The sequence below is a fragment of the Giraffa tippelskirchi genome, chromosome 12, assembly GCF_054371585.1.
Source record: "Giraffa tippelskirchi isolate mGirTip1 chromosome 12, T2T-mGirTip1v1.2.pri, whole genome shotgun sequence".
In the NCBI taxonomy this organism is placed as follows: Eukaryota; Metazoa; Chordata; class Mammalia; order Artiodactyla; family Giraffidae; genus Giraffa; species Giraffa tippelskirchi.
This window is the reverse complement of record NC_137286.1, coordinates 124,795,447-124,816,114: the sequence shown is the minus strand read 5'-3', so window position 1 is coordinate 124,816,114 and position 20,668 is coordinate 124,795,447.

The following is a 20,668-nucleotide window of genomic DNA, read 5'->3' as shown; positions in this document are numbered from 1 at the left end:
ACCGCGCAGCAACGTGGGCAAGAGGAGCTACCCCATGGCCAAGGCCGGGTGTGGCGGCCAAGAGGAGCTACTCCACATTCATGGTCAGGAGGGGCGGCCGTGAGGAGATACCCCACGTCCAAGGTAAGAGAAACCCAAGTAAGATGGTAGGTGTTGTGAGAGGGCATCAGAGGGCAGACACACTGAAACTATAATCACAGAAAACTAGCCAATCTGATCACATGGACCACCGCCTTGTCTAACTCAAGGAAACTAAGCCATGCCGTGTGGGGCCACCCGAGACAGACAGGTCATGGTGGACAGGTCTGACAAAATGTGGTCACTGGAGAAGGGCATGGCAAACCACTTCATTATTCTTGTCTTGAAAACCCCATGAACAGTATAAAAAGGCAAAAAGATAGGACACTGTAAGAGGAACTCCCCAGGTTGGTAGGTTCCCCATATGCTACTGGAGATCAGTGGATAAATAATTCCAGAAAGAATGATGGGATGGAGCCAAAGCAAAAACAATACCCAGCTGTGGATGTGACTGGTGATAGAAGCAAAGTCCGATGCTGTAAAGAGCAATATTGCATAGGAACCTGGAATGTTAGGTCCATGAATCAAGGCAAATTGGAAGTGGTCAAACAGGTGATGGAAGAGTGAACATCGACATTCTAGGAATCAGCAAACTAAGATGGACTGGAATGGGTGAATTTAACTCAGATGACCATTATATCTGCTACTGTGGGCAAGAATCCCTTAGAAGAAATGGAGTAGCCATTATAGTCAACAAAATAGTCCAAAATGCAGTACTTGGATGCAATCTCAAAAATGACAGAATGATCTGTGTTCGTTTCCAAGGCAAACAGAAGATCTTTAGAGTACTGAAATTATTCTGTATGACATTGATCTATTTTACATATGATATTACGTATTTGGCAAAACCCACAGAATATTAGAATACACAGTATGTTCTAATGTAAATGGTGTACTTAATAATAGTGCATCAGTATTGTGTCATTAATTGTAATAGATGCATCGCACTAAGAGAGGAAACTCTGTAGGCAGAAAGGAGTATGTGAAAAATTCTTGTACTTTCTGTGCAACAGTTTTTCAACCTAAAACTGCTTTCAAAAATGAAGAGTATTAAAGTTTTAAAATGGTTTTCCAAAAGATATCCATAGTAAACTCTTAGAGCCTGTGAGCATTATCTTCTTATTTGGCAAAGGGTGTTTATGTAGATATGAAATAGTTAAGGATCTTCGGATAAGGAGACAACCCTAGCATATTCATGTGGGTCCTAAATTATATGATGCATGTGCTTAGTCGCTCAGTTGTGTCTGTTTGTAACACTTTGGACTGTAACCTGCCAGGCTCCTCTATCATTGGGATTTTTCAGGCTAAAATACTAAAGTGGATTACCATTTCCTTCTCCATGGGATCTGCCAGAGCCAGGGATCGAACCCACATCCCCTGTGTCTCCTGCATTGCAGGCCAAATTCTTTACCCACTGAGCCAAACACCTGTGGCTGATTCATGTCAATGTATGACAAAAACACCACAATATTGTAAAGTAATTAGTCTCCAATTAAATTAATTATAAATAAATAACAACAACAACAAAAATGATACTTCATTATAAGAGAAAGGTGGAGGAAGGTTTAGGACAGACAGAAGACACAGAGAAGTGTCAAAAAGTGACCCTGGAAGCTGACGTTGAGTGATGCATCTGTAAATCAAGGGATGCTGGCAGCCATCAAAAACTGAAAGAGTCAAAGAATGAATTCTCCCATAAAAGCCCTCAGGAAAGGACAGCTCTGATGACACCTTGATATTAGACTTCTGGCCTCTGGAACTGTGTTAAAAATAAATTTATCTGGTTTTGTTTTACTAAGTTTGTGGTAATTTGACACACAGAACCTAATACAGGTATGTGTTCAACTAGGTTTGCTGTGTCTTTTTAGAGAGTATATAACTTTATTATGAGGTAATGCCCTTCCTTACTCCTGATAATTTTTGTTATTATAAAGTCACCTTTGTCAGAAATTAATGCTGTTTCTTTCTTTGGACTAGTGTTTGCAAGGTATGCCTTTATCCATCCTTTGTTTTAAACCTATTTTATTTAAATTTGATTTCCTGTTAACACTTAGTTGAATCTTGATATTTATTCAATATGACAATGTCTATCTTTTAATTGGTGTATTGAGACCGTTAGAATGAAGTGATTATTGATATATTTGGATTAATATCAACCATATTTATAGTTCTTTTCTATGTATTTTGTGTTTTTTCTGTTTTTTTCTTTATTTTCTTAAATTATGAAAGTATATTAGCACATTTACAGGAAACTTGGAAAATACAGAACAATGTTACATATAGTTCCACTATATATTACAATTATCTTTTAAGTAAATAAATAAAGATTTTTAGTTGAGTGCCAATATAAAACTCTCAAAAATTAATCTAATGAACAGACATAAAAGTGGAAGAATATAGTAGACCTTAAAAACACCATGAACCAATTCAACATACTTAAGATTTATACAATTTTCACAAAAGAACAGGTTACAAATTCTATTGATGTTTCCACAAGCTATAAACCTGGAGACTCTGAAATATCTCCAGGGTTGTAAAACAAGATGCAAAAATTGCATGGCTAAAAGGTTTTTAAACCATATAGTCTGTTCTCTTTTCGCTGTAGAATTATGTTAGAAATCATTATCAAAAGACTTTTGAAAATAACCTACATATTTTCAAATGCAGTGTAACATTTACCAAGAGAGAGCTTTGACTTAGGCATTGAAAGCCTCAGTAAAGTTAAAGGACTGAAAAAGCACAGAGGGTGATTGCAGAGAAGAAAGCTTTTAAATGAAAAATTAATAATATCCTTGTTTTACCTGGTTTTAATTGATTTCCTCTCTTAGTATATCCACTTTAATTTCTTTAGAACATTTTACTAGTTAACATAGAGTTTATGGGCTTCCTGGGTAGCTCAGTGGTAAAGAAGTGGTAAAGAATCTACCTGCCAGTGCAGGAGACTAGGACTGGATCCTTGGGGTTACAAAGATCACCTTGAGGTTGCCATTGCAACCCACTCCAGTATTCTTTCTGGGAAAATCCCATGGACATAGGAGCCTGGCAGGCTACCCATGGGGTCACAGAGTCGGACATGACTGAGCAGGCACACACACATAGAATATACCCTATATATTTTTCACAACTCAAAGTCTATTTTCTAATAATTGTTTTGTGCCTCAAGTGTAGTGCAAATACTGTATAGCAGAGTATTCACAATTACTTCCCCTCATCTCTTATGAAATTTTCTGTCATTTATTTCCCCATTTGCTATAAAGAATCCAATCATATTTCTATTATTACTTTAAATAGTTTCATTTTCTATTATTTGTGAATAAGAAAAAAATAATTTGTTTTACCTTCATTCATTTCATCTCTGATGTCTTTGCTTTCTTATATAGGTACAAATTCCTAACCTATATTATATTTCTTCCACATGAAAATAATATTGTACTGTTTCTGGCAGGGCAGACCCAGTAGCAATGAATTAACTCAGTCTTTGTTTATCTCATAAAGTCTTTATTTCTCTTTTGTTTTGAAGAAAGAAACATAAAGATGGGGCATGCTAAATTAGTAGTTTTCTTTTTATCTTTCAACTCTTTAAACGTTTCAGTCCATTTTCTTGTAGCTTTCGTGGTTTCTAATGAGAAGTAGGCTATCACTCGTAACATGTTTAGCTATATATACTTAAGGATTTTTACCTTTAATTTTTTTTCAAGATTTCCTTTGTATTTGGTTTTCTGCAACCTGAATATGTGAATAGGTGTAGTCTTTTGTTGTTTTTTGTTTGTTTGTTGTTGGGTATTTATTCTTGATGTTTTCTGAGCATCCTGGATCTATGACTTGTTATCTGTCATTAATTTGGAAAGCACCCAGCCATTATTACCAGCCGTTGTTACAACAGTGTTGCTGTTGTACCTTTCTCTCTCTCTCTCTCTCTCTTTTTTTCTTTCTGGTGTTCCATTTATGCTTTTGTTACACATTTTGAAGTTATCTTCAAGTTATTTACTCTTCTGTTGTTTTTGAAAAACTATTCTTTTTCTCTTTGCATTTTTGTTTGTTTCGTCAGCCTCGTTAAGTCCACTGATGAGCCCATCAGAGACATTTCAATTACAGTGTTTTGTAATTCCACTTATTCTTCTAAATCTTTATTAGAATTCCAAATTTTTCACTTATATTTATTTGCATATTATCAACTTGATAGAAGTTTCTGTTAGGTTTATAGAAACCTGAGTATATTCCTTATAATTATTTTAAATTCCCTGCCCAATATTAACATCTGTGTAATATCTGAGGCTGGTTCTGATGATTGCTTTGCATCTTCAGACTGTGTTTGTGTTTTATATTGCACTTTAATTATGCTTTGGAACTTTTTTTTCTTAAAAGCCAGACATGCTGTATCAGGGAATAGGGAATGTGTTAAACAGAACTCTAGTGTGGGTATTTATGATAATCTGTCTAGTAGTTGAGTTTTGTTCTTTTTGGTACTTGCTGTAGTTATAAGTGTCTGTGCTAAATTGCTTCAGTCGTGTGTGACTCTTTGCGACCCTATGGACTGTAGCCTGCCAGTCTCCTCTGTCCATGGGATTCTCCAGGCAAGAATACTGGAGTCGGTTGCTGTTCCCTTCTCCAGGGGATCTTCCTGAGCCAGAAATCAAACCCACGTCTCTTATGTCCCCTGCATTGGCAGGCAGGTTCTCTACCCCTAGTGCCACCTAGGAAGTGTGGTAAGAGTCAGAGACTTCAGATTTCTCTAGTGTCCTCATTTTTTCTCTACTCTTGACTTCTGCCTGTCCTAAGGACTACTCACTTTGAGTCCAGCGCTTGCAGCTCTTTTGGCTGTAATGTACTCTGATTATCCTGGTGTCCTAGTGTTATGTTGGTTAAGTGTTCGGAAGAAGATTATTTTAGTATCTTCCAATGAAATGACAGTCTTTGACGGACATGTGTTTCTGGGCTTCACACATTTTTCTTACTGGGTAGCTGACCCTCTTTACCACCTCTTGTTGATATATGAAGACTAACTGGGGTTAGAGTGGGAGAAATACTCTTACATCATCTGGAAAATTCTCTGGTAAAGTTTCTCCCTCCTGAAGAGTAAGCTTTCATTATCTAATAGAAGGACGTGAACATGAACGACAAGGATCACCCTTATACTCCCCTGCCAGACAGACCCATGAGTGGCAGGTTCTCAGCTCTTCGCCGTGAATTGCAAGAGGCAAAGCCCAAGAAAATGTGTGCTTCTCCCCCACCAAAACTGTAGTCCTCATTAATTTCTCGTTTTCAGGCTAGTCCATACTCAGCCTCCAGCAGTTCATCAACATCACCATGTAAGTGTTTCTGTCATCATTTTATGGCCCCAGTGACTTCTGCTTTAGGTAAGCATATCTCAGCTGTGACTGTGTATTCATCTGTCTCTCCAAATTTCAGAGAGAAATTGAAGAGTAGTTTGGGCGGGTATTTTGCCCTGTGACCTATGTGAGTATAATGACTTCCAAGTTCTTTACATATTGAAACTGAAAATGGAAGCAATTTTGTAATTTGTATAACCTTGAATAGGCAAAGGAAAACATATTTGGAGGTGTTCTCTTTGAAGCCAGTGTGTCAGTTCTGCTATTAATCTTTTATATTGTAAGCACTGTTGTTTACAAATTAACTTTATGTTCACTTTAGTGATGAAAGCTGATATGTGCATTAATATTCACTAGATGAAATTAAAGTATGTTCCCACAGATAAAATGACTGTCTTATAGCCATACTGCTAGTGAATGACAATAGATCATTAACTCTTCATATTAAAAATTAAATGAATATATTTTCTTGATTTTATAACATTATGTTTCTCCAAATAAGAAAACAAATAAAAAATTGGAAGCTTGTGTATAATCCTAATAACTTCAAAAAAACCTTATATGACAGAGCTTCTTTGTACATTCTAACAAGTAACTTAAACATGAAGATATCTTAAAAAACAGTCCTAATCCTCCCTGACTTGGGTTAATGGAACAGCTACTAAAATCACATTCATTTGGGGATCTGTTTCTTATATACTCCCAACAATTGTTAGGCATAAATCATCACTAAAATATGTCTATACCATTCTACTGTTGATCTATTGTTTATCAATCTGTCTTTCTGTGGAAAGAGAACAGCTGGTTGTTCCTTTTAATTACCTTCCCTGAAAAGTTAACCTGGGGCTTGGCAAGGACCCCTGACACTAAAAGGTATAAAAGAAAGAGAAACACAGAGATCCAGCTGAATACATCTATTGTGATCATGAAAATAGGCGCAGAGTTTCAGCAATCTTTATTTTTCCTCCCTTCCATGTAGGTGACAAATTGAGAATGAAAATTTCTAAGTCATGACAAGTAAGAGAGGAAACCAAAAGCAGAATTTAAACCACAGTTGTATCCAGTTGAAACATGCTAGGTTATGTCAGTGATTTTATTTCCTTTGGAAGGTTCTGACCAGGAAGTCATACATCTTTATTAAATAATAGAGAGAATATGAAATATATATTTATCCCATTAGACCATTTTGAAGTAAAGTCATGATGGGACAACTTAGAATATTCAACCCTGCTGCTGATTTCATCTTTATTTCATTGAACTGACAACAAAGTAGTCAACTAGTCTCTTACTCAGTATGTACAAAAAGAGTAGCAAAACAAACTCACTATGAAACAATACAAACTGTGCTGAAACTCTATTTTTCTTTCATTTTAGAAATCAAAAGTGGTGAAAATGAAGATGTATGTTTAATCACAAATTAACACTTGTATGTTAAAAACCTATAAAATTATCTCATACATCAAAAGGTATTTGATGTCTTCAGTATTTTTTGGTTCAAAATGCATTCACCCTGTTTTACCCTGTATGTATACCAGTTTTTTTGTTTTCTTCATCAACTCAAGGGCACACAACATAATACACAGAAAGTGCTATTCATTTGAAATAGGGGCTTCCTCGGATTTCAGACTCCTACAAATATTTTCAAGTGTTCTCGGGGTGTGTTTCATATAAGCCCCCAAACTATTACCATCTACAATATCATGTCCCCTGAGTACTATGGCTGTGTTGTCTCTCTTTTCACAAGTCCTTCACTCTCAGCCATGCCAGAGTCAGTTTCCATCATCACCCATGGTTACCACCATCAGTGAACTGGAATCTTGAAGTCCACAAAGAGTGATTTTTTCCTGACTCTTTCTGCCTAATATGCTTTAATTATAGAAATATCAAAAGAAGTTCTCATCTTACACATATATTAGAGAGCTTAAGGGAAGTGACTGTTCCTGATTTAATGAATGGTCCTTTACTCTAGGATCTGCTCACTTTTTATGGAGCTAGGCTGGGTGTATTTCTGTGGGATAGATAACACTTCATACGAAGACTCTTGTGTCCTGTGTGAGGTCTAAGGCACTCTTGCTGGATCAAATCATATATGTTCAAGCTTTTCTTTAGCATAATATGTTTCCTAGGAGAACTTGTCAGTAAATCCGATGCACGTTATGAGGCAAACCCCACAATTTTACTTAAGACAGGTACACGTGGAAATGTGCCACAGTCATGACCTCAACTAAGCTTAATCATTAATTCCCAAGATATGTGAATGTCCTATATCCCTCAGCAAATGGGAGGTCCAGAATTAGTATAAAGTAGTTGTATATGACGGTGAAGGCAATGGCAACCCATTCCAGTACTCTTGCCTGGAAACTCCCATGGATGGAGGAGCCTGGTAGGCTGCAGTCCACGGGGTTGCAAAGAGTCAGACACAACTGAACGACTTCACTTTCATTTTTCACTCTCATGCATTGGAGAAGGAAATGGCAACCCATTCCAGTGTTCTTGCCTGAAGAATCCCAGGGACAGAAGAGCCTAGTAGGTTGCCGTCTGTGGGGTTGCACAGAGTCGGACACGACTGAAGCAACTTAGCAGCAGCAGTAGCAGTTGTATATGAAGTGCTGATGGTGTAATATATTTTATAAACTATTGAAGTACAGTATTTTACTCCATAAATATAAGGAAATCATGGAGGCTTTAATTTTAGACTGCTCTAATTTAATGGATACTATGATGATCTGTATTCTTGGAATTATTAGGGAGCTGTTGTGTGACAGTGTGAACATCTGTGAAACAAAATAAGAAGTTTTAGGAATTATTCTTACAGAAAATTTTATTGCAAATGAGTCACAGTTTAAAGGAGCAGTAATAGTCAGTAATAAAGGATAGTAATAATCTTATTACTATCAATGATACTTTAATGGAACATGATATATTTCCTAGAGTAGCGAAACAATTTTTTCATTAAATTCATTATAAATTTAAAGCTTATTCTGATTTAAACAGATATACAAATGTAGTAAATAAATCTATAAACTTCCACAGTGTATTTTTTCCACTTTATTTGTATTCCTGTCTTAATGATGAATACATATTTTCCTCCAAAGAATACATATTCAGAAGCAATGGGAGCTCTGGGAATCAATTACACTAGAAATATGACATCTAGCCTATATACATTAAGGATACCTCTGGCCATTTGTGTTTATGTTAGGTATAGTTCAAGATTTTATTTCAAGATGATATATGAAATGTATTTCTATAATAAATATGATGAACACTGTTGTAGTCGAGATGAAAATTTTTTACAGAATCTGCTGGATGAAGATTTGCAATATTGTCAATGAGCAAAGTCCCAGAGCCTTCATAACCTTTGGAAACGTACAATATTTACCGATTTCCTTAGAGACCAATGGAAAGACGGTTAGATGGATGTTGGGATCATTCCTTAATAATATTTTCTATAAACCAAGTAACTTTTTTAAAATGTTGGGACAATGATTAATTAAAGCCAGATGTTTCAGGTGGCTCAGTGTTAAAGAACCCACCTGCCAATGCAGAAGACTCAGGAGACACAGGTTTGATCCCTGGGTCAGGAAGATCCCCTGGAATAGGAAATGGCAACTCATGCCAGTATTCTTGTCTGAAGAATCCCATGAATAAAGAATAGGCCACAGTCCATGGGTGGAAAAAGAGTCGGACACAACTGAGTGAGCAAACTTTTAAATAAGACTATTAAATGTGAACATCTGAAAGATGGAGAGAGCCACAGAAGACCAGGCACATGTCTTCTTGTATTTGTATCCCTGGATCTAGAACTTTCAAGAGGTTAGGTTAGTGAAAAGAGGGAAGAAATAAACTGAAAAATGGTTCATAAGACTGCCCAAAAGACTGTCCAGTTGTGCAATGAAAGCTATGTTCTCTATCTGTACTATCCAATGTAATACCCACAGAGACATGTGGATACTTGTAAATGGCTGAGGAATTGAAATGTTATTTGCATTTTAATTATTAATAAACTTTTAATTTCAGAATAATTTTTAATTTTCATAAAAATTGCAAATATGGTCCAGAGTTTCCATATTCCTCTCACCCATTTTCCTCAGTATTAAACATCTTACATCAGAAAGGTACATTTGTTACAATTAATGAACTAATACTGATGATATAGTAAGTAAAGTTTGCAATTTATCCAGATTCCCTTAGTGTTTACCTAATGACCTTTTCTAGGTCCAGCAATTCACACAAGGTAAGACATTGTGTCATGATGTCCCCTTAGGTTTTAGCTGGCTGTGACAGTTTCAGACTTTCTTGTTTTTGGTCACATTTTTTGTAGCACATTCTCAAATTAGGATTTGTCTGATGTTTCAGTCGTGATTTGACTGGAACTGGAAGTATGGGAAGAAAAACCATTGAGGTAAAGTGTCATTCCTGTTGCATCATACCAAGCATACATACATCAACATTATTACTATTCATATTAAACTTGATCACCTGGCTGAGAGAGCGCTTGTCAAATTTCTTCACTGTAAAGTTACTCTTTTCCTCTCTCTTTCAGTACATTATCCTTTGGAAGGACACCACAATGTGCAGCCTTCATTTAAGGAGTGTGGATTTATACTCTACTTCTGGGTAAGTGAAATATCTACATTAATGATATGGAATTTTTTTTTATGGTCAATTTGTCTGTTACTCTGCATTAATATATTTGTTCAGCCATTCATTTCAGTCATCCATATCAGTATGGATCTGTGGACATGTATTTTGTATTCTGGGTTATAATCCAATAATATTTTACTTAATTGTTGCTAATTCCTTTTTAACTTTGTACACTGGGAGCTCTTTCAGTTAACTTCTGTGTCCCTTTGACATAGTCCCATCATTTGTTAACACTGCTTTGCTGTTTCCCTGGTGGCTCAGATGGTAAAGAATCTGCCTGTAATGCACAAGACATGGGTTTGATCCCCAGGGCCAGAAGATCCCCTGCAGGAGGGCATGGCAACCCACTCCAGTATTCCTACCTGGAGAATTCCATGGATAGGGGAGCCTGGTGGGCTACAGACCATGGGGTCTCACAGGTTTGGGGGTCACTCTAGAGTTGCGATCGCTCACCACTGAGCAACTAACACAGTCCTTGCTTCTAGCACCAGGTAATGTTCACAGCTCATCTTTAGTATTTCTTGCCTGGTTCTCAATTCAGCTTCCTCAAAGGAGCTGGGTTCCTGTTATTGTATAATAGCATTACCATTTGTCAAATTAATACGTAATAATCGGAAGTGAGGGGAATATTTAAGGTATCTCTGATTCCTTATAAAGGTAAAATGAATTCATTTTTTTTTTTGCATTTGTTGATTGAGCTTTATTTTCTCTTTCAGCTTTTAAAAGAGATGAAAAATGTAAAACTTTGGTGCATTGTAAGAGGATATATTTTCCTCCGTGATCAGATAAAGAAGGCCATGGATGAGCCTTAAAAGCTTTTATATTTGGTTCTAAAATCCTCAAATGACTATTTTTGCAGGTTCTGTTGTATATTAGAATGAATTATTAATGCTGTTCCAAAACTTATTAAACATTTATACTGTCACATGATTTCAGAAGGAAAGATATATATTTTGTTTTTTCATAAAGAACCTGCCTTTTAAATATGATTTATGAGAATTCATAATTCAGAAGAAAGTATAAAATAGAAAATACATATTCCAGTAACACACTTTGCTTGCTCTGAGATGAAGTAGGGTTAATACATCAATCCAGGAACATAGCAGAAATCTTAACATCAGCGGCATTCCCCAAATGAAACATGAATGTGGGAGAGCCAAAGCTATGGTTTTTACCTGGTTTCCTGGGAGCGATAACAACTCTGTAATGTCCAGTTAACCTCCTATCTTTCTTCCCTGTCTCTTCTCTAACACATCTTCGGCATTCTATCACTTCCCACCTTTGCCGTGCGTGATAAACTGCCATCCTGTGGTTTGTCTGAGGGCTAGGGCATAAGCAGGGATGACAGGGAGGCTGAAAGACAGGCACTGATGCCAGCTCAGTGTTTAACTTACCTGCTTCTAAACCCTGAGTCTTTTAAACTAAACAGAACCTTTTATTTTATAACTTCAAATAAGGTTTAAAAACGTGATACTTAGAGAAGTAGCACACTGATTTCCAGTCATGCACACTGGTAAAACAGAACATTTCAAGGCTTTTCCCTTGAGCCAAGAGAAATTTGATAAGTGGTGAGGTGAAAACTACTAAGACAGATTTCTAACATGCATTTTTGCCTGGAGCCATCTGAAAGACCACAAGGAATGTGATTCTGACAGTTATTTACCTACCCGTTAGTGAAAATCTTAGATTTTCTGATTTGTGAAAACAATCTCTGTCACACTAAAGCTTAATGTTAACTCATAACATTGGTCCAATTAAGTGAAGCACTCCACAGCCACCTGTATTTCTGTTAGTGTATGTGTCTCCGGGGTGTAGTCGGGAACATATAATAATTCAGGAATGATTGCCTCAAAGGTTTTATTGGACTCACTCGGTTAACTCAGATAAAATACAGAGAAAAAGAAAACCTTGCTGGCTTGCTGACTTTCAGCTCCTGGGTTTGTTTTCCGCCTTGATACATGTTATGAAGTTAATGGAGAGGAATATATATCAAAATGGCCTAATAATTTGTCTGATCATCAAAGTTCCATAATTTATTATTTGTAGGTGTGAGAAATCTGGCTCTCTAGATAAGGTCTCTTTTAAATAGTTGACTGTAGCTGGTTGTTCTGTTTAAGAAAGAAGTAACCTGTGTATTCAGTTGAGGGTAGTAGAGCTCATTCAAACTCATGTATTGTACTACTTAGAAAAAAGGAGAAGGAATGTTTTATTTTATGTATTTATATTATAAAAATTAATGAACATTAACTTCAATTAAAATAGGGTGGGGAGGCCACAAAGGGGAGCTTTCACACCCCACCACTAATAGCAGAATGAAACCGGAAGAAGGCTTCCCCTTCTTGCCTGACAAAAGCTCAGCCAATGAGAACCTGTCATGACTCAACCAGTGAAGAAGCTACTATTCTTCAGACTCTGAGTTTCTCCAATGGACTCTGTTTACCCTAGCCCTCCCAACTTATTTTTCTTCTCTTTAAAAGAGTTCTTTCGCTGTATAGGGATCCACATATGTTTTGTCATGGTGGAAAAATCCCTAAATTGCAGTTCTTTATTCATCTCAAATAAACAATTTTTTTTTTTTTTTTGCTAGAGAGGTAACTGGCAGTCTGTTTTAGGCCAACAGTGTGTTACTTGCATGGTTTAGAAACAGTCTGGAAGGCTGTAAGAAAAGATGATACTTACATTGTTAACCTTGTGAATTTATCTCTGCTTTGGGAAAGTGAAACAATAAAAATATGGCCTCTTTGAGTCAAGAAATCATGTTGGAATACAAGGAATAAATTATATGATATATTGTTGAATAACGAAGAGTCACTGTGCCCCTAGCATTCCTCTTTATCATATTACCTTGTGTGTTTCTTCTGCCTAAACTGTCCTTTCTTAATTCTGTGATTAGCAACCTATCTTGCTAATCACAATGTATCCATTCTTACCATCTCTTGCCTGGTTTAGAGTAATAGGAGTTTTCATCCAGCCTCTCGCTGCCAGGCTTTCCTCCACATTGTCCAAAAAAAAAAAAAAAAAACCCTTTTTCTCATACCAATCAATTCATGAACAAGCTTATATTACCTGATACTGGCTTCCCCCATTGTGGCAGTGCAAGAAAAATGACAGACATGTAAAAATTTTATGTTAGCTCATGTTTTTCCTTCTGGGTTATGTTGAAATGTCTTAGATCATTATACAAGGCCTTGAGTAGTCCGATACCAGCCTTACTCTCTGACCTCTTCTTTATTCTTCATCACCTATTACTCCTTTTATTAGTAACAGTCCTCTAGAGAGAGAGACTTTTAAAGTTTATTACAAGGAATTGGCTCCCATGACTATGTGATTGTGGCTGCAGACCCAGGCAAGCCTGTATATGTAGTACCAACTGCATCTGAATGTCTGAGAACCGGGAGAGCTGATGATGTAAATTCCAACCACAAAACCAGCAAACTTAAGATACAAGGAAAGCTAATATTTCAGGAGGAGTCTGAAGGCCAGAAAAGAGCAATCAGGTAGAAATTCCCTCTGACTCAGCCTTTTTGTTCTTCTGTTGATTGGATGAGGCCCATCCCCTTGATTGGATTAGGCCCATCCCCTATGGGGAGGGTAATCTGCTTGCTTTACTCAGTCTGCACATTCAAATGTTAATCTTATCCAGAAATGTCCTCAGAAACACACCCAGAATACCTTTGGTCAAGTCTGAGTACCCTGTGGTCCAGTTAGGTTGACATAAAATTAAGCATCACACTTGCTGTCACCCCATTGATGAGCCACATGAACATGTCCTCACTTCCTGCATTGGCCACATTTTCCTATCCTCTGCTGTGGCTTTGTACAATCTTCTCCCATTGAATTGAGTGGCTTCTCTTTTTTTTTTTTTTTTTCTGTGCTAGATATTATTTTTTTATCCTTAAAACCCCCTTCAGTCACATCATAGTGAAGACTCCATGAATTGACCTAAGCAACATTAATTTCCTGATGTCTTCTCTCCCTCTGTTTTAGCTATATGAAATATCATGACTATCTGGCAGACTACTTCTCTGTCTTCCTCACTTGACTATGAGCTAATTACTCCAGGGCCTGGCTCTTAAGCAGGGGTGTCAGCTGCTGATCCATCAGGGGATATTTGTTCATATCTGCAGATATTTTTATTGTCATAATTGGAGGAGGGAATGTTATTGCATTCTGCTGTATAGAGGCCTGTGTGTATGTGTGTGTGTGTGTTTGTGTGTGTGTGTGTGTGTGTGTGTGTGTGTGTATGTATTAGTCTCTCAGTCTTGTCTGACTCTTCGTGATCCCTTAGACTGTAGCTGCCTGGCTTCTCTGCCCATAGAATTCTCCAGGCAAGAATACTGGAATGGGTAGCCATTCCCTTCTCCAGGGGATCTTCCTGATCCAGGGATCGAACCTGGGTCTCCTGTATTGCAGGCAGATTCTTTACCGTCTGAGCCACCAGGGAAGTCCTATGTAGAGGCCGGGGTATGGCTAACAAAATTGCATACAAGACAGCCTTTTGCAGCAAAGATTTGTCTAGTTAAAATATCCTTGGCACTCCTGATATTTTGAGCAGGAGAATTCTTGATTATAAGGATTCATCCTGTATAGTGTAGGGTGATTTGCAGCATCTCTGATCTCTATCCACCAGAAGCCAGTAACAATATCTCCTCCAGTCATTGGAGATGTCCCCTCAAGTGCAAAATTTGTCTATTATTCCTGAGAACTTTTTAAAAAAATACCTTGAAAAAGCCAAACTCATTGAAACAGAGACTAAATTTGTGATTACCAAGGGCTGGCATGTGGGGATAAATGAGTGGTTGGTGAAAGGTTACAGATGTCCAGTGGTTCTGGGAATCTAATGCAAGCATTGGGAGTCTAGATAGCAGTACTGTACTGTATAATTGAAAGTCCCTGGCAAGTAGATCTTAAATGTTCTCAGCATAGAAAATAAGTGATAATCATGTGACTTGATGGAGGTGTTAGCTAACAGTAAGGTAGTAATCATACTGCAGTAGGTAAGTGTATCAAATCAATGTGTGGTACCCCTTAAAGTTACACAATGTTGAATATCCATTGTATCTCAATATAGTTGGGGAAAAATACTGTGCATACTAGCACCTAACTAGGTAGGGTGGTGAAAGGCTTAAGAAAATGAACTCCACACTCATAGAATCCTGGGCTTGAATCTCATCTCCACTTAGTGCAGGGAATAATGAGACATATTTAACTTCACACAGATCTATATTTTCATCGATGGCCTGATAGTCTAATAATACAAAATGACTTATACAGTAGTTGGGATAATTAAATGAGTTAATGATAGTGACTGGTAGATGATGAGTGCTCTAAAACTGTAGCTATTGTGATCGCAAAGAGAATGTCACCATAAGGGCAGGTGAATTTACTTTATAAATATCCCTAGCTACATCATTTTAGAACTTAAATTTTGCACATCTTAGCACTGTAGCATTGTCTAGATTATATTTAAATGTTTCATATGTAATTTTTGTCTTCCTGGATACAGGGATTACATTTTTGCTTTCACCCACAATGCAGGCTGTGATAAATATTTGTCAAATTGAAACTAACAAGAAAAAACATTGCCACTGATAACACTGTGTGTGGCTGCTGTACCTCCAAATAATTCTTACTTGCCTATCTAACCCATTACTGTTCTGAGTAATTTTCTTTTCATCAGTATTAAATGCATACAGAGGCAGCATGTAAAATATCAGTTTACGGTGCCATGGTATACTGCTGCAATACTATGATGTAATGCGATTAAAGAGGAAATTTGGAACATAGATGTCTGTAGGAGGTCCAAAAATTATGGGAAAATGATTCAGAATGTACAGAGTATGATCACAGGATTAAGGAAACCAATTGTCACTTCCGCTGTGTGGAGATAACAAGTCAGAATGTGCCAGATGCACAGCTTGACTGCAGCTGTTGTCATTTGAATCTTTTGTACAACATCCATTTATCCATTTCCTTCCTCAACTGTGTGGGATTTGTAAATGCAGACAGTTGATCAGAATCACTTTTGTGTAGAGACTACTTGTATGATACCTCTTAGATTTAAACCATGCATAAGAAAATACAACCTGGAAATAATTCCACAAATATCACTTAAGCTACTACAAATGCTTTTGTTGGTTGGATTTAGTTTGATATAACTTTAAAGTGCTGCATTTATGAGCATGAACTTTCTTCTCTGTTTCAGCAGACTTAGAACTAAAGTCTCATTGTGTTCTGACTCAGAGCAACTCTAATAATAGCCAGGTATATATAATGAAAAGCTATAAGTTCAGTATATCCAGGTACCCCCTTCTTTCTTGCCTGAGATAGCATATGTGGGTGAGGATGTTAGTAAGAGTGTATAGAGAAATAAATCTTGGGGGTAATAATGGTTTAACCAACATTCATTCCTTTCTGATGCATAAAGCTCCTGATTTGAAGTGTGACAGACTATATAAAATGTACATCTTCCATTCCAATTACTTTTCTAAGTTACTCAAGTGAATTACTTTTTAAGATGACTATCCCAGTGTACACTGGTCTGCCAAAAATATCCCGTAATATTCTGAATTCCAAACAATATTAAAACAAATAATTTGAAACATTCAAAATAGATTTTAATCTCCAAAATGTAAAAACACATTGTATCACGTATCTCATCATGTGATTTTTGGTTCACATGTTCAGCTAAGAAGACCCATGGGTAACTTTAAGATTTTTGTCTTTACTGTGCAAAATACCAGCCGAACTTGAGTTTGCTTGGACACAGTAATGGAGAAGGAAATGGCAACCCACTCCAGTACTCTAGCCTGGAAAATCCCATGGATGGAGGAGCCTGGTAGGCTACAGTCCATGAGGTCGCAAAGAGTCGGACACGACTGATGTGACTAAGCACGTACGCACACACTAAAGCCAGTTTACTGACACCTAGTTATGGTAAAGGGAAGTACAGCATTTATTTGCAGGGTGCCAAGCAAGGACAATGTGCAGTTGATACTCATAAGACTTGAACTTCCTGATAGATTTTAACAAAGGATTTTTAAAGCCAACATTAGGGGTAAGGGTTGTAGTGTGCGTGGATGACAGCACATCTGTTTATGTGATTCCTTGAGTCTTTCAATCCGCCATCGACACCTACTGCTTAGAAACAAAAAAATTTTCATTCAAAATATTACTCTTCATTGACAGTGCACCTGGTCACCCAAGGGCTCTGATGGAGATGAAAATGAGGTTAATGTTTTTTGTGCCTGCAAATGCAACATCCATTCTGAAGCACATGAATCAAGTGATAATTTTGACTTTCAAGTGTTACTATTGAAGTAATACATTTCCTAATGGTATAATTGCCATAGATAGCGATTGCTGTATGGCAAAGTCAGTCAAAAACTTTGGGAAAGAATTCACCATCCTCAGTTTAGTTCAGTTCAGTCACTCAGTTGTGTCTGACTCTTTGCGACCCCACGGACCACAGCATGCCAGGCTTCCCTGTCCATCACCAACTCCCATAGTCTACTCCAACTCATCTCCATGGAGTCGGTGATGCCATCCAACCGTCTCATCCTCTGTCATCCCCTTCTCCTTCTGCCTTCAATCTTTCCCAGCATCAGGTTCTTTTGTAATGAGTCAGCTCTTCGCATCAGGTGGCCAAAGTATTGGAGTTTCAGCTTCAACATCAGTCCTTCCAATGAACACTCAGGATTGATCTCCTTTAGGATGGACTGGTTGGATCTCCTTGTAGTCCAAGGGACTCTCAAGAGTCTTCTCCAACACAACAGTTCAAAAGCATCAGTGCTTCGGTGCTCAGCTTTCTTTATAGTCCAACTCTCACATCTATACATGACTACTGGAAAAACCATGCCTTTGACTAGATGGACCTTTGCTGGTGAAGTAATGCCATTGCTTTTTAATAAGCTGTCTGTGTTGGTCACAGCTTTCCTTCCAAGGGGTAAGCGTCTTTTAATTTCATGGCTGCGGTCACCATCTGCAGAGATTTTGGAGCCCAAAAAAATAAAGTCAGCCACTGTTTCCCCATCTATTTGCCATGAAGTGATGAGACTGGATACCATAATCTTAGTTTTCTGAATGTTGAGGTTTAAGCCAACTGTTTCACTCTCCTCTTTCACTTTCATCAAGAGGCTCTTTAGTTCTTCTTCACTTTATGCCATAAGTGTGGTGTCATCTGCATTTCTGAGATTACTGATATTTTTCCCGGCAATCTCGATTCCAGATTGTGCTTTATCCAGCCCAGCATTTCTCATGATGTACTCTGCATATAAGTTAAATAAGCAGAGTGACAATATACAGCCTTCATGTACTCCTTTTCCTATTTGAAACCAGTCTGTTGTTTCATGTCCAGTTCTAACTGTTGCTTCCTGACCTGCATACAGATTTCTCAAGAGGCAGGTCAGGTGGCCTGGTATTCCCATCTCTTTCATAATTTTCCACAGTTTATTGTGATCCACATAGTCAAAGGCTTTGGCATAGTCAATAAAGCAGAAATAGATGTTTTTCTGGAACTCTCTTGCCTTTTCAATGATCCAGCGGATGTTGGCACTTTGATCTCTGGTTCCTCTGCCTTTTCTAAAACCAGCTTGAACATCTGGAAGTTCATGGTTCGTGTATTGTTGAAGCCTGGCTTGGAAAATTTTGAGCATTACTTTGCTAGCATGTGAGATGAGTGCAATTGCATGGTAGTTTGAGCATTCTTTGGCATTGCCTTTCTTTGGGATTGGAATGAAAACGTCACCATCCTAGATGCCATTATAAACATTTATGACTCAGGGGCAGAGATCAACAATTCATCATTAACAAAAGTTTGGGAGAAGTTGATTCTAATCCTCTTCGATGACTTTGAGGGGTTTAAGACTTCAGTGTTGGAAATAATTTCAGATACCGTAGAAATCGCGAGAGAACTTGAATTAGAGGTGAAACCTGAAGATATTACTAAATTGCTACAGCAAGTTCTAAGAGGACTGATGTCAATTTTGAAAGAAGTTCTACTGTGAGGTATATGTTATCAAACAGTACTGCATGCTACAGAGAAATTGTTCTTAAGCAGAGGAGTGAATCGAAGCTGCAGACTGCATTGTTTTCTTATTTTAAAGAATTGCCACAGCCACCTCAACTTTCAGCAGCCACCACCCTCCTCAGTCAGCAGCCATCAACATCAAGGCAAGAACCACTACCAGCAAAAAGTTTATGACTTGCTGCGAGTTCAGAATACAGCAATTTTTTTCAGCAATAAAGCTATTTAAATTAAAGAACGTGCATTGTTTTTTAGACATAATGCTATTGTACACAATAGACTACAGTATAGTAGAAACACAACTTCTGTATGCACTGGAGACCCAAAATTTGTGTGATTTGCTTTATTGCAGTGTGAAACTTGTGGCAATGATTGGGAACTGAGCCTTCAATATTTCTGAGGTGTGTTTGTGTATTATTTTCATTGTCAGCACATTGGAATATATTTGACTGGTAAATGTGAAGATTTTATGGTCAAAGAGATTAATAGTATGAAATTTGACAGCTCTGTTGCAAAACTTGAACACTGATAATTTGATAACAGTAACTGACATTTTAGTAGGACCTGAGTTCAGAGACAAGAGATTGGTGATCCCAGGCATGAGAAAGAGAAGCAGTCAATTATTTTCTATGTATCCTTCCAATCATAGTAATTTTAAGACGAGTGAATCTGTTGATCAGATTTATAAACGAATGTCCTTTTGAGTGAAGATGACTACTTTTAAAATAATGTCCCATTACATATATTTAAATGAAGCATTCTTCTCTGGAAGTTGATCAAATTTCAAAGGTAATATCATTACACTCCAGGCCTATATGTATCTCTCATACTATCTATCTATCTATTGCTAGATAAATATACCAGAGAACATGAAATGTGAAACTCTGGTTTGAGGATCAAGCTACCAAATTACTTATCTTTTATATATAACAATTTCAAATTTTTTTACAATTTCTTGGTACAAATTCAAAGTGTGAAGAAGAAGGCATACAAACTCAGTCACTCTTTTCAAATAGCTGTATTACACTGAAAAGAGATAAAATATTATGATAATATAAAACTGTGAAGAAAAGTTTTACTTTTTATTTAGAGAGCCACATATCACTTTAAAAAGACATTAACTTTCTCAGTAAATATAATTAAAAATAAGGTTATCTTAATTTTCCATGCTCACTAAAAATCCTTTATTTTACAATTAACCCATAGATTAAAAAAAAAAAATCATTGGTTAAATTATTTAAAAAATAAGAATTTGTTATGTAGTAATTATTCTCATTTTGATTGCATGAAATCTCAATAGTCCTTTAGATACAGAGTAATGGTTTACATAACAGTTGTCTAAATTAGATGTCTTTTAGGATTAATATTTAATTATATATTAGAGAAATGTATTTTATAAGAAAATTACAGTTTGTATATGCATTTTAATAAAATAAAATTACTTAGATTTTCTAAACATAAACAATTTTGAAATATTAATTAAAATTTATATTTAAATATACACCTTATAAAGTATTTCATTGTATTTATTTAAAGTTGTATTTTGGTTCTAGAGTGTTTTCATATGTAGAATCACAATACATCCATC